Source organism: Pimephales promelas, chromosome 6 (assembly GCF_988280905.1).
Source record: "Pimephales promelas chromosome 6, fPimPro1.hap1.1, whole genome shotgun sequence".
Taxonomy (NCBI): Eukaryota; Metazoa; Chordata; class Actinopteri; order Cypriniformes; family Leuciscidae; genus Pimephales; species Pimephales promelas.
The window spans coordinates 38681821-38706379 of record NC_142774.1 but is presented as its reverse complement, the minus strand read 5'-3'; positions in this window follow the sequence as shown (position 1 = coordinate 38706379).

Below are 24559 nucleotides of genomic sequence, written 5' to 3'. Positions count from 1 at the left end.
TAGATGATGTTATTGAAGTATCAGTGAAGACCTCTTGAAAGAGAGAGGTCACAGTCATCCCGGCCCAATCTTATTCCCTGTCAAAATATGCTGCCGTAAACAAAAGATCACGGCGCATCGCCAGTGGCATTGAAAACATGTCCTCTACACTAGTACGTCAAGATTTGTTTCCTTGGCATACCAATGGCACGCAACGGCTTCTGCATTCCACTTTAACAAAACGTCAATTCTAGCATAATGATATAAGCATTCGCAATCACATCAAAACATTCAGTACAAGCTCACGTTATGTTTCATGTAATTAGTATGTATAGCAGCAACTCTTCCTCATAGACCTTGATTCCCTTAAATGAAACAAGCATTGGCAGTTTGAATCTTTTTTTTTTCTTTGCATCATAATTTCTACCTGTTAGACTTGACATGCTAGAAATAATTGAGATTTATCTGACCATGAAATTAAATAACACACATTATAATATAAAGTATGTTTGCTTCAGTATATGATTGAAGAAAAGGCTACTAGAAATGAAGTTTGGAAAGTGAAAGCTGAATGAGTGCATTGAGACTTGTGGTAGAGGAAAAAATGACGAGATAAAAATACAACATAACAAATCACTTTTGATAAACTAATAAGCCAGATTTGTGTTTCCGAACGAATACAAGTGCAGATATGCGCTAGAACTCGAACAAAAGACAAACAAGTAATTAACTTCTGTTGCTGCCGGCTGTTAGGAGAGCACAGCTAATGTTGTCATTAAGTTTTTGGTGATAATGTTATTAAGACAGAAATGAGATGTGCAACAAACGCTCACTAGCCCGGCACATGTACTTGAGAGGTGATCAGCCTTGAGGCGCAGGAGTCTATCGATTCCATGGCTGCAGTGTTGTACGCCATAGGATAGCACTAACCAACAGAGCAACGAATGGCAGTGGCTGAGTGAGTCCTATGCATTTTTCCACCAGCGGAGCTATTGATATATTAAACTTTTGCCATATCCGGTCATCAAAACTCTGCCGTCATTGTGTTAATTGGCCTGACCAGAGTTTGTTTTTTCCACTTCGAAAGCCAACGGAGAGTTGCTAGTCCACCCTGGCTGCAAAATAATTTTTGCTGCCGCTAGGGTGCGTCTAGATTTTTAGGCTAGGGAAGTGGAGTAAAAAACTGACATTGGAAAGGAAAAAAAAAAAACACCATAAAGGCCTGTTCACACCAAGGACGATGACTATAACGATTTTTTTTTTTTAATTGTTCTAAATGTAAATGAATACATACAAAAAGATAACACAGAGGAAATACATAATTGCAATAACTTTCAAAATGTATTTTTTATTTTTTTTTTCAGTTGAGGAATGATAAAAACATCAAGAGCCAATTATAATCAATCTGACTTTAGTGAAATATTTATCATTATAGCTACCTTCATTATCACTCCTGCCTCCTGGTATGAACAGTCTTGGTCATTTTTTTTTTAAGTTTTAAAACATATTTTAATAGCGTTGTAAAACAGAGGTCAGCAACATCTCAATCATTTTACATTGAAAACAACAAAAAAACAGCGATAGAACTAGCAATGGTGGCTTGGGACAGTTTGGAGGCAGTTAACAAGAAGGTAATAATGATTTATGATTAACAGTTACTGGCTGGGCGAGTTTATTTATTTAGCACATTTCATACATAATGGTAATTCATTCCACATGCTTTAAATAGAAAAGGATTCTGTTTGGGGTTGCCAGATCTTATTAGAAAAACGGCCCACAATAAACAGAAATAAATCCAAATATGTTATGCTCAAAATATTGCAAACCACACCAGCTCACTTTAATAACTCTGTAAAATTGATCGCTTTATGAGCCATATCCTAAACAAGCTCAAAACACTTGTAATAAGTGGACAATATATGACACGACACCTCTATCGCCTGTGAGTTAGTTAAAATTTATGAATATAAGTGAACTTTTGTCAATGTAATAATTCTTTGGTCATACCAGTGGATAAAAAAATTGTGAAACGCCAGCACATTGCTATGACTACCCAGCCCATTCTCACCCCCAAGGCGTCACTTAACTGACGCCTTGGGAAGCATTTGGACATGCTTCAATATCTGACGCTTTAGGTGCCCTTTAGCGTCAGTTAGATGACGCCCTAGGATCGTGTGTACCCTACCCCCACCCCACACGCCGTAGGATCGCGTCATGTAAAGGGCGCCTAAAACGTCAAATATTGAAGCATGGTCAAAGGTGACGCCTTGGGGTGAGAATGCTTTGGACTACCATGGTGTTTTGGGAGCGAGTCGTGTTCCACACACACATGAACCAATAATTTAAGGGATTTAAATGCATTTGCGTGGCCAGAGTCAACACCAAAAGTACCCGAATGACTCAGTGAATGACACATTTTCCCCTTCATAATCTGCATGACTCTCTTCCTGTCTCTCATTTTCACTCATCACCCACACCAACCTTTGGTGGCATCCCCTGCCAGTCATGACAATGTGGCCGATTACACCACACAGATTGCATCGATTGTGAGGGCTGATTGAAATGCGAGTCGCCATGGCGTGCCGCGCATCTGCTCCATTTGGGAGGCTCGCTTTGGCATGTGTCCTCTCTTCACATCTGAGGGAAAGTTGAATGTGATGTGTCCGAACGTTTTGCTCTTCAGTTTCTGAAATGATGCCAACTTATTAAGATGTGAAAGTGCAGTAGCCCTTCAGGGAGTCGAGGAAAATCTGTTGAAATGAATACTTCACAATATGAAGTTTTGTTAATAACTAAGTTCGGGAGGAGCACGTTCAGATAATTAACACGAGTGGACGGCAATCAGCAATCAGCAACCAATGATAAGAGGGTATATATAGACTCAGCAGTCTTACCTCGATCCATTGGCAGTTTGCAGCATTTGGCCATGTCCGAATCTAGCTCTTCCTGTTTTCGATAGAGAATCTTTCGTCCAGAATTAGGAATCTTTTCCGCAACCCGGTATCATCCCATGGGCGTCAGGCCAAACAAACGGGTCATCGCCACCCCGGGCGAAACATCCGCAATCTACTTCCGCGGTATCTTTAAACCGGACCATTCAATAATTCCTGCCATAGAGATATGGACAAGGCAATGCGGCCATCTTAACGCAAAGGAATGGACATTCCTCCAGCGTCGGCCGTCGCAACAGGCAGTAAGTAAGTTAAGCCACGCTGCAGATCCAGTCCCGGCTGATCCACACTCTCAAACATCTGCCGGGTCAACTCTGTGAGTGCTTAGCTGAAAACTTTCGCGTCCCTGATTGAACTTCGCATCGCTTCAATCGTTGAATGTCGAGCATTTACGCTATCCGGATACTAATTGTGATCGATATAAATAGTTTCTGTACAATGATTTGCGTTCCTTAAACGCGATGCTTCTTTATGGCGTAAAACTCACACGTAAACAGTAGGGCTGGGAATCGATTCTAAAGAATTGATTCCTCGATCCCAAAAAGAATCGATTCCTCGATCCGAGGCGTTAGGAATATAGAGTCGATTCCAAAGCTAGGAATCGATTCCATTAACAGGAATCGACTCCTCTTTTAAGATTTCAGAAGTTCAGACCAATTCTAACCCGCAGCTTCACCATTTGGTTTACTAATCCAGAACGAACAAATCGGCAGGGAACCACCCTTAGAAATGACAAATAAATAAATGAGAAACAACGGAGCTTTTACACTAGGCTTGTTACGGTGAAATGCCATATATGGTTTGTATCCTGTGTTTGCAGCGGTCCGAGCGCATTTGTCCCCGACGCCCCCCGCAGCGTGGGTCCGGTTCCACACCCATTTTAATTCTATCGAACCTTGGTGCGTTCGCGTGCATCTTATGTCATTGCAAACGTGCACGGCGCTCGATGGAAAGCAGAACGTGGGTAAATATTGTGTATTTACTTATTTATTTTTAGTAAAATTGCTTCTACTATGCGCAGTTAAGTGAACAATACAGGTTTATTGTACGTGTGTCGCATAAGGTGGTTTTCTGCTGCTTGCAAACGAACCCGTAAGAATACAGTGGATTTACAAATATGTTGCTCTGATTCCACGTACAATGCTCGAATACACTGCAGGCTCACTCTCGCTCGTATCCAGGGTAATTCCTCAACACTATCATCCCTTACTCATTTAACTGAATACATCACAATAAGCTAAAACGCATGCACAGGATACCTTATTTCCTGAACAAGGGCGCACCCGAGTCCGTGCTGGGTAGTCAGTACTACCACCACCTCCTCCAGGTAGTCTCGGGTCCGGTACCCCAGTGCGCACCCGGTTCCCATAATGGCGTTCACATTAGCGATTTTTCATGCGAACCTTTCCCCGTTACGGACTTAACTGCCAGGGTGAAAGTTCCCTAAGCCATTTTGAAACGTTAATAAAGATGTGCATAATCCTGCAAAGATTAAATCGCCCCTCTTTTTCGCATCTTTGTTTACGCTCAAGAAGATGATAATCGGCCAGCCAGGCCCCAATCTACTTCCCGCTCTTGCTCGGCTTCACACCACAGCTCATTTGCACAGGTACGTTTCTCCACTGCCCAGCAGTGACGTCTACTCTGCTCCCACTGAAGCTCTGTTTCTCCGGCTAATTTTCTATACTGCCCCAGCAGTGACGTCTCCTCTGCTCCCACTGGAGCTCTGTTTCTCTGGCTAATTTTTTCCACCGCCCCAGCAGTGACGTCTCCTCTGCTCCCAAAGGAGCTCCGTTTCTCTGACTAATTTTTCTACTCTGCCCCAGCAGTGGTGTCTCATCTGCTCCCACAGGAGCTCTGTTTCTCTGACTAATTTTTCTACTTTGCCCCAACAGTGATGTCCCATCTGCTCCCACAGAAGCTCTGTTTCTCTGACTAATTTTTCTACTTTGCCCCAACAGTGATTTCTCATCTGCTCCCACAGGAGCTCTGTTTCTCTGACTAATTTTTCTACTCTGCCCCAGCAGTGATGTCTACTCTGCTCCCACAGGAGCTCTGTTTCTCTGACTAATTTTTCTACTCTGCCCCAGCAGTGATGTCTACTCTGCTCCCACAGGAGCTCCGTTTCTCTGGCTAATCTTTTCTACTCTGCCCCAGCAGTGATGTCTACTCTGCTCCCACAGGAGCCGTGTTTCTTTCGGCTAATTTTTCTACTCTGCCCCAGCAGTGATGTCTCATCTGCTCCCACTGAAGCTCTGTTTCTCCGGCTAATTTTCTATACTGCCCCAGCAGTGACGTCTCCTCTGCTCCCACTGGAGCTCTGTTTCTCTGGCTAATTTTCTCCACCGCCCCAGCAGTGATGTCTCCTCTGCCCCCACAGGAGCTCTGTTTCTCTGGCCAATCTTTTATACTCTGCCCCAGCAGTGATGTCTCATCTGCTCCCACAAGAGCCGTGTTTCTTTCGGCTAATTTTCTACTCTGCCCCAGCAGTGATGTCTCATCTGCTCCCACAGGAGCTCTGTTTCTCTGGCTAATCTTTTCTACTCTGCCCCAGCAGTGATGTCTACTCTGCTCCCACAGGAGCACCGTTTCTCTGGCCAATCTTTTATACTCTGCCCCAGCAGTGATGTCTCATCTGCTCCCACAAGAGCCGCGTTTTTTTTTTTCCGGCTAATTTTCTACTCTGCCCCAACAGTGATGTCTCATCTGCTCCCACAGGAGCTCTGTTTCTCTGGCTAATCTTTTCTACTCTGCCCCAGCAGTGATGTCTACTCTGCTCCCACAGGAGCCGTGTTTCTTTCGGCTAATTTTTCTACTCTACCCCAGCAGTGACGTCTCATCTGCTCCCACTGAAGCTCTGTTTCTCTGGCTAATTTTTCTACTCTGCCCCAGCAGTGATGTCTCATCTGCTCCCACAGGAGCTCTGTTTCTCTGGCTAATTTTTCTACTCGGCCCCAGCAGTGATGTCTCATCTGCTCCTACAGGAGCTCTGTTTCTCTGAATAATTCTCATATGAGCTCTGTTTCTCTGGCTATTTTTTCTACACTGACACAGCAGTGATGTCTACTCTGCTCCCACTGGAGCTCTCTTTCTCTGACTAATTTTCACTCGGCCCCAGCAGTGATGTCTACTCTGCTCCCACTGGAGCTCTCTTACTCTGGCTTATTTTCTACACTGCTATAACAGTGACGTCCCCTCTGCTCCCACTGGAGCCCTGTTTCTCTGGCTAACTTTCTACACTGCCACAGCAGTGTCGTCTCCTCTGCTCCATCTGAAACTCTTTTCTCTGGCTAATTTTCTTCACCGTCACAGCAATGATGTCTACTCTGCTCCCACAGGAGCTCCGTTTCTCTGGCTAATTTACTACACCGCCACAGCAGTGACGTCTCCTCTGCTCCCACAGATGCTCTGTTTCTCTGGATAATTTTCTACACTGCTCAAGCAGTGACCTCTTCTCTGCTCCCGCAGGAGCTCTGTTCCTCTGGCTTATTTTCTACACTGCTATAACAATGATGTTTTCTCTCCAGTACATCACCATTTAGAATTATTATTCCTGCTAAAACCCTTAATTGATTATTTCCTCTGTCCAGCAAGCTTGGTCTCCAAGCTAACGTCGCACGCATCAAAATTTATCCTCCAAGCGGTATCTCCCAGGACCCTTCAATCCTATATTACCGCTTGGAGGTAACATAAAGAAAGGAAACGATAAATATAACGTCTCTTATAACTTGCCTTCCCCCGATTTTTCTCTTTCCAATCAAATCTTTTATCTCCTATTAAAGGTTATTTGAGCGGCAATCCAGTTTTTCCCATAAACTGTCGTACGGCACTACTTCTGTGGAGTTAAACAATTCACAAACCCTGATTAAAGGGATCCAAAGATCCCAGCCCACCCGCCCCCGACTCCGGACACCCCATAACACTGGAAATTCTCATTAAATGTATTCGGCTTTCCGCATAAGCTACCAGCCCTTCAGTTCCACTCACACACTCAATGCCACGTTTAAATTACCCTTTTTCGTTTTTCTTAGACACTCAAAAAACCGCCATCACTTTATGAGCAGAGTGAGTGCTTTCCCAGAGGAGCCCTTACATTTTTCTCCTTCATCCAGCGAGCAGTTGGTCTCACAGCGGATGCAGTGTGAGAAAAAATCTCCTGGGCAAGCACTCAATTTTTCCACTTTTCAGTTTTCCTTCTTCCATCCAGCGAGCATCGGTCTCACAGCGGATGGAGTGAGAGCTTTCCCAGTAGAGCACTTAAAATTTTCTCTTTCATCCAGCGAGCAGTTGGTCTCACAGCGGACGGACATGAGAAAATTTCCTGGGCAAACACTCATTTTCCCCTCTTGTCAGGTTTCCTCTTTCCGTCCAGCGAGCATTAGTCTCACAGCGGACGGAGTGAGAGCTTTCCCAGTAGAGCACTTAATTTTCTCTTTCATCCAGCGAGCAGCTGGTCTCACAGCGGATGGAATACGAGAAATCTCCTGGGCAAACACTCATTTTCCCCTCTTGTCAGGTTTCCTCTTTCCGTCCAGCGAGCATTGGTCTCACAGCGGACGGAGCGAGAGCTTTCCCAGTAGAGCACTTAAATTTTCTCTCTTTCATCCGGTGAGCATTCGGTCTCACCGTGGACGAGAGTACGAGAAAATCTCCTGGATAAGCACTCATTTTCCTCTTTTCAGGTTTCCTCTTTCCGTCCAGCGAGCATTGGCCTCACATCGGACGGAGCGAGAAAATTCCAGGTAGAGCACTCATGTTTTCTCTTTCATTTCAGCGAATATTTGGTCTTACAGTGGATGCAGCGTGAAAACCTCCTGGACAAGTATACAACAACCACACCTTGTTCGCAGTCAACAAGGGCCATCAGTCCAGGCAGTGAGCCAACATCACGGGCCTCCCTGACCAAGCATCCAGGCCCCTTCTCGAGATGCCAGCCCGCCATTTCTTGGCACTCTTTGGGGGGTCTTTAGTCCGGCGGCTGTCCTCTGCTCTTTAGCCTTTTGGGGGGAGTACTCTGGGTTCGGGCAGAATTCCGAGCACGGAGCCCTCCCTCCGGACAGCACGCCAAATACGCATTGAATCTTACTCACTCAAAATTATATGTAAGTGTGAACTCGTGAAATGAAGTTTTGTTAATAACTAAGTTCGGGAGGAGCACGTTCAGATAATTAACACGAGTGGACGGCAATCAGCAATCAGCAACCAATGATAAGAGGGTATATATAGACTCAGCAGTCTTACCTCGATCCATTGGCAGTTTGCAGCATCCCTCCTCCACCCCTTCTCCACACTCCTAGTCCTGCACACTCCTCTTTCTAAAAAATCACTTACATACGGGGGGAGTACTCTGGGTTCGGGCAGAATTCCGAGCACGGAGCCCTCCCTCCGGACAGCACGCCAAATACGCATTGAATCTTACTCACTCAAAATTATATGTAAGTGTGAACTCGTGAAACAATGAAGAGTTAGTCATTTTTTTTCTTGCCATGGAATCATGGAAGCTTGGAGTCGGGCTCTTTTGACATTGGCAACCATATTGGACAAACCTCTCAGAACACCAAATTCAATTTCAGCTCATTTTATTTGTAACATTTTTTTTTTTTTCCACTTCAAATAGTTCACCAAAAAGTGAAAATTCTGTCATTAGTTACTCACCCTCATGTTGTTCCAAACCCACAAGACTTTTGTTCATCTTTGGAATGATATTTCTGATGAAATCTGAGAGCTTTCTGTCCCTCTATAGACAGCTAGGCAAATACCACTTTGATGCTTCAAAAGTTCATAAATAAATCATAAAACTAATCCGTATGAATTGAGCAGTTTAGTCCAAATTGAAATAATTACTTTTCTGAAGAGGCTCAATTTAGCCATTTATTCACATATAAACATTCGTAAACGGTGTCACACCCAGCACGTTTGAGCTTCTCAAGAACCAATGAGGTTCGTTCTCGTGTTCCGCTCCACGTTTGAGCTTCTCAAGAACCAATGAGGTTCATTCTCGTGTTCCGCTTCACGTTTGAGCTTCTCAAGAACCAATGAGGTTCGTTCTCGTGTTCCGCTTAACGTTTTAGCTTCTCAAGAACCGTTGAGGTTGGTTCGTTCTTGTGTTCCGCTTCACGTTTGAGCTTCTCAAGAACCAATGAGGTTCGTTCTCATGTTTCACTGCACGTTTGAGCTTCTCAAGAACCAATTAGGTTCATTCATGTGTTCCGGTTCACGTTTGAGCTTCTCAAGAACCAATGAGGTTCATTCTCGTGTTCCGGTTCACGTTTGAGCTTCTCAAGAACCAATGAGGTTCATTCCTGTGTTCCGCTGCACGTTTGAGCTTCTCAAGAACCAACGAGGTTTATTCTTGTGTTACACATCACGTTTGAGCTTTTCCAGAACCAATGAGGTTCATTCTCATGTTTCGCTGCACGTTTGAGCTTCTCAAGAACCAATGAGGTTCGTTCTCGTGTTCCGCTCCACGTTTGAGCTTCTCAAGAACCAATGAGGTTCATTCTTGTGTTACACATCACGTTTGAGCTTGTCCAGAACCAATGAGGTTCATTCTCATGTTCCGCTGCACGTTTGAGCTTCTCAAGAACCAATGAGGTTCATTCTCGTGTTCCGCTTCACGTTTGAGCTTTTCAAGAACCAATAAGGTTCGCTCTCGTGTTCCGCTTCACGTTTGAGCTTCTCAAGAACCAATGAGGTTCGCTCTCGTGTTCCGCTTCACGTTTGAGCTTCTCAAGAACCAATAAGGTTCGTTCTCGTGTTCCGCTTCACGTTTGAGCTTCTCAAGAACCAATGAGGTTCGTTCTCGTGTTCCGCTGCACGTTTGAGTTTCTCCACAACCAATTAGGTTCATTCTCATGTTCCGCTTCACATTTGAGCTTCTCAAGAACCAATGAGGTTCGTTCTCATGTTCCGCTTCACATTTGAGTTTCTCAAGAACCAATGAGGTTCATTCTCATGTTCCGCTTCACATTTGAGCTTCTCAAGAACCAATGAAGCGTCAAACAGGACGTTTGAACTGATCAATGTTTATATGTTAATAAAAGCCTAAATTCGATCTGTTCATCATATAAAGCAATCGAGTCTCTTCAAAAAATTTGGACTAAACCACTTGATTCATGCGGAGTAGTTTTATAGTCTTTTTTTTACTTTTTGAAAACGTCTTATATTACTTTTTTTCCGTTTCCGTTTCAGTTTCCATTGATTTAACAATGTAAAAAACATTTGTACGTCCAAGAGCAATGCATAGTGGCCTCCCTTTTGTCTTCTGATGCCACATGGCTTTCTGATGTCACGTATGTCTTTGGCATAATTTCTTGTCCTATGGTTAATTAGCTGAGTGACTTTTTAAGAGTAGACAAAGTCAACATTTTCTTTTCACTGTGTTAATTCTAAGGTCAGAATTGATCAGCTTGAATGTCAGTTCTTTACAGGCCGTACTTTTCATTGCTTAACTGGCCGTATTTTGTCATTTTCTGCTTCCTTGCTTTTAGGAATAACAATCTTAAGCCAACGGAGTCAATAATTTCACTAATCTTGGAGTCTCTCCTGTGAGCAGTGGTTGGTAAGACACAGTTAATTAGCCACCGTTTGATTGAACATTTTAGAATTGACAAAATTGTAGGCAGCATTGTATCACTGTTAAACATATTTGAGAATAAAATCCACATTATTCATCATTTTGTATCTATAATTGTGTACACTGGTGAATTTGTTAAAAAAAATGGGGCCAATTATATTCTTTTTAAACCCAGCATGGCAAACGAATCATGAATATTCTATCTTTCTATCAATCAATATGAGACCCAATTGAATGTTCCTCTTGAATGAGTTATGCGCTTTTCAGGTCATTTTTCCATGTCCTTATTTAGTGTAATGCATACGCTCCATGTCTTTTTGATCCATTTTATTTTTCGCACCTGTTCCTTTCATCATGTTATCAATACTATGATGACATGAGAAATGACAAACGCAAACCATTTCACTTCTGAAATGGAATTTGTACTTACTGTAGAAAGGTAATAGGTTTAATTTTGATTTCATGTTGATTTAAACCAGGATAATGGCTTCAGCTAACACAAAGTGAAAGATGCATTAGCACTCTAAAACAATTGTTTACCCCTCACAACATGGTAATTCTGATAACTCTCGACTAACATATTTTAAAATTGATTTATATCATGTCTAGCAATGTCAATTTACATAAATCCCCATAATTGATTATTGTATTATTACATACATTATTATAATTGATTATTATATACAGCAAATGCTGACTTCCGCCTGTTTCACACTCTGAGTGCAGTGTTTATGCGGTGCAGGAGCAACACACGTTAATGTGCTTTCACATATGATGCGTTTGCAGTTTTTATTAGGATTATTAGGAACACCATACAAATACTGTGTTTGACCCCCTTTCGCAACTGCCTTAATTCTACGTGGCATTGATTCAACAAGGTGCTGAAAGCATTATTTAGAAATGTTGGCCCATATTGATAGGATAGCATCTTGCAGTTGATGGAGATTTGTGGGATGCACATCCAGGGCACGAAGCTCCCGTTCCACCACATCCCAAAGATGCTCTATTGGGTTGAGATCTGGTGATTGTGGCGGCCATTTTAGTACAGTCAACTCATTGTCATGTTCAAGAAACCAATTTGAAATGATTCGATCTTTGTGAGATGGTGCATTATCCTACTGGACGCAGCCATCAGAGGCTGGGTACATGGAAAACATCCCCTACACCATTACACCACCACCACCAGCCTGCACAGTGGTAACAAGGCATGATGGATCCATGTTCTCATTCTGTTTGGGCCAAATTCTGACTCTACCACCTGAATGTCTCAACAGAAATCGAGACTCATCAGACCAGGCAACATTTTTTCAGTCTTCAACTGTCCAATTTTGGTGAGCTCTTGCAAATTGTCGCCTCTCTTTCCTATTTGTAGTGGAGATGAGTGGTACCCGGTGGGGTCTTCTGCTGTTGTAGCCCATCCGCCTCAAGGTTGTGCGTGTTGTGGCTTCACAAATGCTTTGCTCATTACCTCGGTTGTAACGAGTGGTTATTTCAGTCAAAGTTGCTCTTCTATCAGCTTGAATCAGTCGGCCCATTCTCCTCTGACCTCTGACATCAACAAGGCATTTCCTAGAAATGGTTGTGCAGTGTGAACGGGTACGGAAAAAAAACATGCACTGCAAACGGATTATGTAAAACAGATGTAAGTATTTAAAGGTTGAGCTGCGAGCTCATTGTCTACTGATAAAGCAGGAACCAATCAGATGTGCTCTATAGAGAACGATGTCATGCAAGTAAATTGAGTTGAGGACCCATCAGCTGTCAGATTTGAATTTACCTGTATATGCTTGTGATTTTTATGCTACTGAACACTTGATTTAATAAAATGTAAAGTTCAATACAAATGTTTAATATTAATAAAAAACAAGACTGTTAAATGATCACATTTGTTATCTAGGCGGTTTGCATATTTTTTACTGCTTTGAATATCTCAGATCATCTTCCTTACAATTAAAAATTCTGTATTATCTTGCAGTTTCTTAGAGATACACGCCAGCTGGCATAACATTTTAATCCCTTGCCAAAAAAATAAATAAATGTAATTCGCATTTGGTGATGCGCAAGTAATAATTTTGAAGTATTAAGTAATGTCAACCATAAACCTGTCAATACTAAATGAAAACATGGTTCCCCTATACTCAATCTATATTCTTTCCTTAATGAACATCTTCACCTCACGGGTGTGGAAATGGCCTTCCAATTCAGTAATTGTAGAGAAATGTGTCCATTTCAGTCCTGCTCTTTTTCTGGCTTCCTTTAGTCTCTCATTACCTCTTATTCCCATCTATTCCACAGGTCCCTTGGTGAGAAGCCATTCTGAAAAAAATCAATGCTGTCGAAAACAAGAAGCCTGGATATTACACAAGGCCAAAGCCTATTAGTATTTTTTGGTCTTTCACATGTGCACGTGTGATTTGCATATTTATTTCGTTCCATGAAGATTATAGATGAGTGCTGTGCCAATGCTGAACGGTGGTGGGTCTTCTAGTCCTCTATGTGTTTCTTTTGTGGATGCATTGATCTGTCTTCTGATGGTGGTCATAATCTCTGAGATTTTGCTCAATTGTACAAACAGTTTTACAGTTTCTTGATGCTCTTACATCAGTCCATGCATTGCACATGTTTGGTTGAATTTTGTTTCTGTTGATGAGTCTTTGAAAACGCAAACAACCTTTTAACACCTGCAGATATATTTTATGCATATCAGCAAAAATGATAATAATATTAATAATATTATTTAAAATGAAATGTTTGTGGGCCATGCAGGTTCTACCTGTGCATGTTTAGCTAAATGATGGTAAATCCTGAAACCCACAGGACACTGTATGTACCAGCCAACGGTCCCCAAACAGAAAGGTCAATAGACCTGGATTTTTGTTGTATCATGTAAAAATGCAGAAAGCTTTGTTTGAGTATTAGTGTTATTTTACCATTTTTGATATAGACTACTGTTATAGTTGATGATGTTAATATTTTGATATATTATTTGTAGTAATTCTGTAGTTTTTGTTGTTGTTGTTGTTTTATATGACTTATATATGATTTATACATATTTATAAATCTGTATTTATTAGTTAATTATTTTAGTACTTAAAGTAAATCAAAATGTAATGAGTATTTTTTTTTTGTATTTTAATTCATTTTAATTAACATGTTTTTTAATGGTTTTAGTTTTAATTTTAGTTTTAGTTCATTATAATTAATAACCCTGCGGTACAGTAAATCATGTATGGTATGGCAGAAAAGCGTATGTTTGAACACACTCATAATAGCTTTCTGATATTTTAACATGCAAATAATATTTAACAGCACAGTACAGGGCTTGATAGTAACTTTTTTTTTTTTTTTTTTTTTTTGCTCACTGTGGTTAGTGGTTTTCTAAAGTTACTAGCCACCCAGCGTTTCACAGGCCAAACTGTAAAATAAAAAAAAGGTAAACTACTGGTAGCTGTGGTTGCCAGCATCATACCGTAAAAATACGGTGTGTTACTGTTTTTGTGTTACAGCATATAGCTGTTAAATTAGTTTTACACTGTAGCTGACAATACGGTATTTAGGTGTTAATATTAAAAACAGTAACACACCGTATTTTTACGGTATGATGTTGGCAACCACAGCTGCCAGTAGTTTACCGTTTTTTTATCATTATTTTTTGACAGATACCATGGGAAAAAACTGCCAAATGGATATTTTTATCATCTCATAATTTGACAGCTACTGCTGTCACTTAAGACCTGACGCACAGATCCATTAAACTTTTCCACATGCTTTCTTTTTCTCAACCTTTTACGTTCACTTAACTCTCTGTTGGAGAGATGAGCGAGAAAGAAAGCGCAGCTGGGATGGTGTATTTATTCTGCGAAAAATGGGTATTGAAAGCATTTCAGATATTTTTTATGTAGAAAAATATATAGAAAAGCCAATTATGCATAGAAAAATGTATGTATGTATATATATATATATATATATATATATATATATATATATATATTTAACACCAATGTTTTTAGTTTATTACTTCAGATGCTATTTTAAAAGACTAGAATTGAAAAAAAACCAAAAAAACACCAAAGTGTAGGAGTGACTGTGTTACACACCGCTGCTGAATTCTTTCCGCATTCAGCTTGTTGCTGGGTGTTAATGTCAAGCTCTGTGTATATACTGTATATATATATATATATATATATATATATATACTTTTTTCAGGTTACCTGACACAGCAGTCATAGGAAGAACCCCTGACCAGATAACTGAAGGTGAAAATGGCTAAACTCTAAAGCTATTGCGAGCGGTTTACCATGAGAGCTGACAGCGAGCAGTGATTTGATGGACTGATATGAATGAAACATGTCTGGTGGGGAAGAGCCGAGCTGCAGTGTGAGGGTGGCTGTATGACTGCTGCTTTCATCGGCCCCTGGGGACACATGAGAGTGAGTCATTTATTCAGAGTTAGAGAGCTCAGGTCTACTGTATTGTTGTCAAGGATGAAATGGGCTGGGGAGGAGAGACTATAGGAAGTAAATAGGAAGCCAGGCTGGAAATGTGTCTTGTTTGGTTTTTATCTAATTTTTATTTAAAGCTAAGCAATAATATTATGCTGTCTCTTAAGATGTGGCATCTAGCGGTCAGCACACGTGTGGGAGATGTGAATTTTATGGCTTGCATCATTTCCTGATCCTGTTTCCCGGCTCATTCCTGGTTCATTTCTGCTGTGTTTTTCACATGCATCATTTGCAGACAAAACAGTTGCACATGGAGTTGAGAGAAGTTTATATTGTAAATTGAGTTTCTTACTTTTAGTAAATGAGCTGGTCCAGTTTAGAGCACAAGGTGATATTTTGATTAAATATAGAAGGTCAAATGATAAAAAAAAGGTTTAATTTTATTTCATGCTGACTTTAAAAGAGTAAAATAGTTTGTTTGTTTTTTCTCTCTGTCTGCTGCTTTTAACTTCACAGGACTGTTATTTTAGTATTAATTGTATAATATTATAGTTCATATTATTTTTATTTTTTATTTTTTTTTTGCACTTCAGTTTAATTTGATTTTTAGTAATGTGCTTTTTGTTCATTTTTTTTTTTAATAATACACTCTGGGTTATTTTAACCCATCTTTGGGTCAAATATGGACAACTATTACACTCTAAAAAATGCTGGGTTGTTTTAACCCAATTTTGGGTCAAATATGGACAAACCCAAAATGTTGGGTTAAAAATGTAATGTAAAAATTTAACCCAACGGCTGGGTTAGTCCATATTTGACCCAAAGTTGGGTTAAAACAACCCAGAATTTTTTAGAGTGTAGGTTAAAGCTTTTGGGTTAAATGTTTAAATTACATTTTTAACCCATATTTAAAATTTTTTGTCAAGGTTTGTCCATATTTGACCAAATTTGGGTTTAGAGTGTACTATTTAGGTTTAATTAATTTTTGTTTCAGCTTTTCTGGTGGTTTAACTTAAAATAATTCCAGTTAGTTCCCAAGGCAACATTTCCAATTTGTGAGTATTACAATTTTCTAATATTTACAGCTTATTTTTAACTTTTAACAATTAACTTTTATTTAACTTTTAACTTTATTTAACTTTTATACTGTGTTCATGCCATGTTACTGTAATTTCGAGATGGCAGCACGTGACATTCTACTCTAAGAAATTTTAGTTAAAGGTGCAGCATGTAATATTTACAGCTAGTGGTTGAAATGGGTACTGCAGACCAAATTGATAATAATGGAAAGACACTGTGCGATCAATAGGTTATGACAACGTATGTTTTTACATTGCTTCAACTCATTCAAATCAGTAATTTAAGTTTGCCAGAAACTTAATTTACAGCGCTAATTATAGAGTTTAGTGCAATCAGTCAATCACTTTCCTGTCTCTCTAGAGTCATTCTTAGTCACATGACATAAACAGCTCAGCTGAATGGTTCAATAAAGTCTGGAAGCGTAACTGAACACCCATAGCTCACCATGAGCACAGTTTGCAGATTTCTAATCGCCTGCGAGGAGCAAGTGCCACAATAATGGTCTCCAGGTGATATAGAGACCCACTCGATGTGAATTGCTTGAAAATTACAGGCAGGAAAGTTTGATTACAGTTAGAAGTAAACCCCTTAGGAGTTGAATAGCCCTGCACTACACTGGAATCATGTGCACTAGAATGCTGCTACCTATGTACACATCAATGAGACTCACAAGGGTTTGGAGTATCATTTCTCAAAACACAATGCCTCATGTTTATCCTTTGCTCAGTTTTTAGCGCATGCACTGTATCAGGGTATCCTTAACCAAAGCACATTGTAATAAGTCCCAGCAATATGAATAATAACACCTCCCCCTCAGTGTCTAGTGGTTACAACAACCCTGCTCATGTTCACTGAGGCAATACCGTCTATGGTGAATTAACTCCTGAGGATATGAAAAATGTGATTTAGGCTATACCGCACATCTCTATCACAAAGAGACGCTGTCAAGAAGATGCAATGGCTCAATACACGTGTAACGTGAACGAATCTGAATGCCCAGTTGTGTTACATCAGTGTGTCCAGCGCGAGTATCTGAAGATTACACGGTGGCTAAAATCCCCATGGATACTTGTATGAAAAGAACATGATGCAACTGATATGTAACAAATACACTATCTCACATTTCTCTTGATGTTTAATCGTTTAAAAAAAATGACGTGGGCGAGTTATGTTTAAATCACTTTCTTTATGCATAATTTACTTATAATTTAAAAATATGTCTTTTGTATATTAGCTGAAAAAGTTAAAATTTGGGGGGGGGGGGGGGGTGCGTTAAATAATAATACAGCATGATTTGATACATTTCGAAATTCCAGCTTACAATTATAACATATCACGTTCTTTCCATTCAAATGACCATTAAAGTATATTGTAAATGCTACAGACTTCCAGTGCTTATTTAGAGTGAGAACATTTCAGTGGTCACTGACTTTTCTCCTTTTTTCCCCCTGCTGGTTGCTTAGCAACCTCCTGGCTCGGTTTCAAGAGCCACAAATGCCGGGGGTCACGTGTGTGTGTGTGTGTGTGTGTGTCTGCAGCAGAATGAATCAGCCATTGATGGGACAGTAACTTACTTAAATGTTATAATAGGGTTTAGTCGGATACACTGTTTTACGTTTACTTTGTTTTAATCAGTGTATCTTTAATGGTGCTATTACTTTTCTAAAGGAGCAGACTTGCAATTTTCTTTGAGGTGGACACAACAGCCTTTCATTGATGGAGTGCTTAGACTCTCAGGCTCTCGAGGCGCCATCCATAATCTCAGCACTGGAATATCATACAGACATGCGGGTGAAACACTTCAACTTCAGACTAGCATTACTCACAAATAAACACAAAATAGTTCAAATTAAAACGAAAAAAGAAAATAGAAAAAAATCGAGTCTAGAATTGTTTTGATCATATCTATCTAATAATATTAGGTGTGAATTTATAGTCAGGGGCTCCGTTACAGAACTTCCCATCGTAATTCTTAACTTAAAGGGACACTCCACCCAAAAATGAAAAAAAAATCTGTCATCATTTACTCACCCTCAAGTTGTTGCAACCCTGGATGAGTTTCTTTCTTCTGCTGAACACAAAGGAAGATGTTTTGAAGAACGATTGGAACCAAACGGTTGTTTGGCGCTATTGACTTCCATAGTAAAATAAATAAATAAATACTATGTAATTTAATAAGCTCCAATGGTTCTTCAAAATATCTTCCTTTGTGTCCAGCAGAAGAAAGAAACTCAGGAAATTCAGGTTTGCAACAACTTGAGGGTGAGTGAATGATGACAGAATTTTCATTTGTGGGTGGAGTGTCCCTTTAAGATTTGAAGAATGTTTAGTTTCTACGTGAAATTGCTGTGGTGGTATTACGAAGCCCATGAAGGGACCTTCGCAAAAATGGTAGTAAAGATACTAAATATAAAGATACTCTTCTTCAGCTATTTCATTGGTTGATTTTGGAGTGAATTTGAGCATTTTGTGTTGTTGTTAAAGGGATAGTTCACCCAAAAATGAAAATTTCTCACACTCATGTCGTTCCAGACCTGTAAGACTTTCGTTCATCTTTGGAACATAAATGAAGATATTCTTGATGAAATCTGAGAGCTTTCTGTCCAATATCCAGCTTTGTGGAAAAGAGGCTGTTTGTGCCATCGAAATCCCACAGGATAAAATAATTCCTACTGCACTTACAGTAACCCAACATTTGGGTTTGTCCATATTTTACCCAAATTTCGGTTAAAACAACCCAGCATTTTTTAGAGTGTGAAGTGACATTTAAGTGAAATATTTACATATCGAATCAGAGTATATGGAGAGAATCTGAAAGCATATAGCTGAACTCTGTTTTACCTGATAGTGATGTGCTTCTCGTACACTCAGGACTTTCAAAAGACTGTACCTTTAATCAATACTTTGTATTTATGTACAGTCAGAACTTGACATGTATCCCATGAGGCTCTTGTTGTCTGCCTGTCGACTTAAAACCGGCCTGCCAACTACACAAAAAAGTCATTGAATTGCATTTGAAAGCCGATGAATCTTTACAGCATGGCATACTGGGTAAAAATAAATCTTCCAAGAATTATGCATAAGCACTGATGTGCAGAAAGACACATTGGGAAGTAGATGAATGATGCCATTTCTAATTAAGGAAACAAATGGTGACCTGAAACATTGATGTTATAGTCTTTAGATATCTTTATAAAACTCGTCAAAGTCAAAACACTAAATGGATCCCAAACAATCCTCAAAAAAAAAAAAAGAGTTAGTCTCATTTGATGTATCCTCTTTCAACATCTCTCTAATAACTTCAAGGACCTTTGACTGCTGATCCCTCTTTCGTGAATCATTCTGGACGACAGCGTGGAGGGAAGGAGAGGCAGTTTCTTTTTTTTCTTTGCTGGAGAGGTGATCTATGCTAGTTCCCTGACAGGCTGGGTAATTACCTTTGTCTTCCATTGTCCAAGATTGTTGCTGTCATCCGTCTCCATTATGGTCAGGATGTTGTGGCCCTCCTCTTTGTTTAACAAATGAAATGCTTTTCCACCTGAGTAGGCAAGAGGAAAGAGCAGATGCCTCAAGATGACAGAAAGGTTGTGGAAAAGCCAGAGAAGATGATGTAGATGAAAAGAGCTTTGGTTTAGGGGGGGAAATAAATAAATAAAGAGGTGACCCAAGCTTACCCTTGAGTTTTGATGTGTCGAGCTATTATGAACATTTTCAGCTGTAAAAGAGCAGGGCTTTCAATTTTTAACATTTTATAGTGTTCTAGACAGTAAAATATGCTGAAAGACCCATTAAATTGCTTGACAAATGCAGTTTTGCAATGTGTTGACGCATTTGAAGCAGGAAGTTAGTGTGTGATGGGAGCTACATCAGGATTTGATTGGACAGTTGTTGGTTTTTTGGTGTTTGCACACTGACAACATCTGACACTGACAACATCTAAAACGCAATGAACAACTTTAGAAATGTTCAAATGACAGAATACTGAAATCAAATAATGTGTTGATTTTAAGGTACATTAGACTAATTAAACATGTGTCATGCCATCACATTTAACTAATTTAATTATTTATTATTTCGCAAACATATTTCTGAAAAGAAATATCTTCATAATTGAAGAAAATATTGTTGAATATTTTGGAATTTCAATAAAGCATTTGTAAATATGTTTGTAAACAGTTACTAAAGCTGTGCATATGTAAATCATTTATGTAAATTTAGTTTTGGGTGCTGTGAAAAATATATTTCCTATATTTTTTCCTATATTTTTCCATATTTCCTATCATTTATCCATTCATACATCCATCCACCCATCGATCGTCTGTCCATCCGTCCATCTGTCTGTCCGTCCATCCTTCCATCCATCCATCCACTCATCGATCGTCCGTCCGTCCGTCCATCCTTCCATCTATCCACCTATCAATCGTCCATCCATCCATCGTTTGTCTGTCCGTCCATCCACCTATCGATCGTCTGTCCGTCCGTCCTTCCATCCATCCATCCACCTATCGATCGTCCGTCCGTCCATCCTTCCATCTATCCGCCTATCGATCGTCCATCCGTCCATCTATCCATCGTTTGTCCATCCGTCCGTCCATCCATCCATCGTTTGTCCATCCGTCCATCCACCTATCGATTGTCGGTCTGTCCATCCATCCACCCATCGATTGTCTGTCCATCCACCTATCAATCGTCCATCCGTCTGTCCGTCCATCCATCCATCCATCGATTGTCCATCCGTCCATCCACCTATCGATCGTCCATCCGTCTCTCCGTCCACCCATCCATCCATCGATTGTCCATCCTTCCATCTATCCACCTATCAATCGTCCATCCATCCATCGTTTGTCCGTCCGTCCATCCACCTATCTATCGTCCATCCGTCCATCCATCCACCCATCGATCGTCTGTCCGTCCGTCCTTCCTTCCATCCATCCATCCATCCACCTATCAATCGTCCGTCCGTCCATCCTTCCATCTATCCGCCTATCGATCGTCCATCCGTCCATCTATCCATCGTTTGTCCATCCGTCCATCCACCTATCGATTGTCTGTCCATCCACCTATCAATCGTCCATCCGTCTGTCCGTCCATCCATCCATCCATCCATCGATTGTCCATCCATCCATCCACCTATCGATCGTCCATCCATCCATCCACCCATCGATCGTCCATCCATCCATCCACCTATCGATCATCCATCCATCCACCCATCGATCGTCCATCCATCCATCCATCCATCGTCCATCCGTCCGTCTATCCACCCATCGATCATCCATCCGTCCATTCACCTATCGATCGTCCATCCGTCCGTCCATCCACCTATTGATCGTCCATCCATCCACCCATCGATCGTCCGTCCATCCATCCATCCATCCATCGTCCATCCGTCCGTCTATCCACCTATCGATCGTCCATCCATCCATCCACCCATCGATCATCCATCCGTCCATTCACCTATCGATCGTCCATCCGTCCGTCCATCCACCTATTGATCGTCCATCCGTCCATCCATCCACCCATCGATCGTCCATCCATCCATCCATCCATCGTCCATCCGTCCATCCATCCATCCACCCATCGATCATCCATCCGTCCATTCACCTATCGATCGTCCATCCGTCCGTCCATCCACCTATTGATCGTCCATCCGTCCATCCATCCATCCATCCATCTTCCATCCATCAATCCATCCATCGTCCATCCATCCAGCCATCCATTGTCCATCCGTCCATCCATCCACCGTCTGTACGTCCATCCACCTTTTGATCATCCATCTGTCCGTCCATCCATCCACCCATCGATCGTCTGTCCGTCCATCCATCCATCCATCCATTCATCCATCCATCCATCGTCTTTCCATCCATCGTGCGTCTGTCCATTCATCCATCCATCCATCTAATCCATCCATCCTCCGGAAATCCGTCCATCCATTCATCATTAATTAATAATCCATCATTGTTAAATGATAATTGGAATGCTTTTAGGAGATGATAAATGTAACTGATAGATGATCAATTAGGAGATGATAAATGTAACTGATAGATGATCAATTAGGAGATGATAAATGCAAACTGCGCTGCCTCATTCCAGATGAGCTCTTTCCTCATAAAGTGATTTGCTCTAATATTTAAACACGAACAAAAGCTTTAAAGAAAAAATCCACATGATACCTAACATTTAAACAAACTTTTGACATTTAATATTATAGCTATTAGTATGTCACAGAGACACAACCTCCCACCCGGGAGCCAGATGCGGAGGTATTTTTATACCCCGTCGATGCGAGAGGGAATGCTTGTATGTAAGGAGGCTGGGGGTGGGATGGAGTGAATTCACATGTTGCATAGCAACAGAGAGGGCATTGTGACAATTATGATTCATAATGTTGGCTTTGTTTTTTTCTCCTTGGCAGCACCACATCAAACCCTCCCAGAAATCAACCAAACAATGTTAATTAGCAGATTAAAGAGCCATGGCAAACAATGCCTTCTGTTTGATTTCTGCTCCACTCGCACAATAGAAGAGCTTTTCATTGAAGAGGTTCCACGATGAAGTACAAACTGCTGTCACCTGGGGAGATGTTTGACATTTGCTGCTGCTTGAAAATCAAGTTTTGAATGACAAAATCTTCTGTTTTGAAGTTATATGCCAAGAACATGTAGTTAAGTTACAAAATGAGGAGGAAAAAAATACTTATGTAGGTGCTCCTGGTTTGGATTATACATGTACATACAGGAGAACAAAAACTAGGCCACTATGATCCTAGTCACTCCATTTCCTCACCCTGTTCAAAACATGTATGACTGTAAGAATACAAATGGAGTTATTTTGAAAAATGTATCAGAGTTGATTTGACCTCCAAACAATAATAGTCAATGGGGACCAATTTGGTTTGGAGTTCCAGCATTCTTAAAAAAATCTATTTGTGTTCCACAAAAGAAAGAATTTTATACAGGTTTGGAACGGGTGAGTAAACAATGACCATGTTTTCATTTTTGGGTGAGCCATGCCTTTTGTAAGAATAAAGTGCACTCATGTGCCTGCTACTCAATCTCTACCTCCCCAAATGGCATTTTTAAAGCCTCGTTCACATTCTGATGCAGCTGCCAGTAATTAGCACCACTAATTACAAAGGCAGGGTCATTAGTGCAAGAGGCAGGGTGTGTTCAGGCCAATTACAGACTGATCATGCCCACAAGACACACCCACTGACCTGCCCAAGGGGTCAAAGTTGAGTGGTTAAAGTCACCATGAATTAAAAATTCTAAATCCTTGTAATATTTAATCCAATTCTTTTCCCTACCTCTCACTGCGACATCTCTCCCGTTCGAACTTGTTTCGAGTCATTTGGATTATTCAACAAACAAAATGAATGAAATGACTCGAAAAAAGATTTGTTCATTTGGCAACAGGTTTTGGTCTGTCGAACCAGAGAGAGTAGCGTATACTAGCATAGTGACTGATAAGCAGCTTTTTGCTGTTTTCTAAAACTTTTTACATTATTTAAGGTGAAATAATTCCAATAACATTACTTGGCTCATTAAAAACCCGACTCTACTCTTCCAAAGGCTGCTAAATGGATATATATGGAGGAATCCTTTTTACCATATGTTCCAGCCAACTTTTCCCAGTCTGAACTATAGAGAGAGCTTTGTGCTTGTGGCTCTTTAAAGGAGTAGTTCTTACTTGGTTAATCTAATCTGCTTGCTAATGATTGTCATGTGGAGGATGGATCTGCTCATTTGCTTTTAAGCTTCTCTTAAATACTTATAGTCATATTTTAGTAAAAGATGGAAGCTCTGAGAGCATTCGTTTTAAGCTAATTTCCCTCCAGCTCACAAAAAAATTCCATGAAAAGCGTGCAAAACAGGGCTTGAAATGTGAATTCATATTGGATATGAAGATTTCAATGAAGTTTCTTTTTCACCAAAGTGGGGTGTTTAATAGCATTATGTTATTTTTGATAAACAGTAATAATTGAATAAAGAAAACAATATATTAAAAATATTATTCATTACAAAAATTAATTAAAAAAAACTTTTTCAACAACTATGCGTTCAATTCATTAATAGTGGCAATAAACACTTTTAGAATGTTTTCCATTTTCAAATAACTTCCATTCTTTCAAACATTCTATTCATAAAATAATCCTAAAAAAATTTGCTCTATCACGGTTTCCACAAAAAAGAATTATAACATTGATAATTAAACAGCAAATCAGTGAAATCAGCCTTTAATCAGCCTTCAAAAATATAACAATGGAAAACTATGGGAGCTGGTTTCTGCCACTGAATTAAAAAAAGAAACAAAAATTTTTGACTTTTTATCTCAAAATTGCGAGATATGAAGTCGAATTGTCTCACAATTTCTCACAATTGCGAGTTTACATCGTGCAATTCTGACTTTATAAAACATAATTGAGTTTATATGTCGAAATTCCAACCCGATCTCACGGGAATTCGTACAAATTTTATGAGGTGGCTAATTCATAACAATTCGTACGACTTCACTCGTATGAATTAGTATGATTT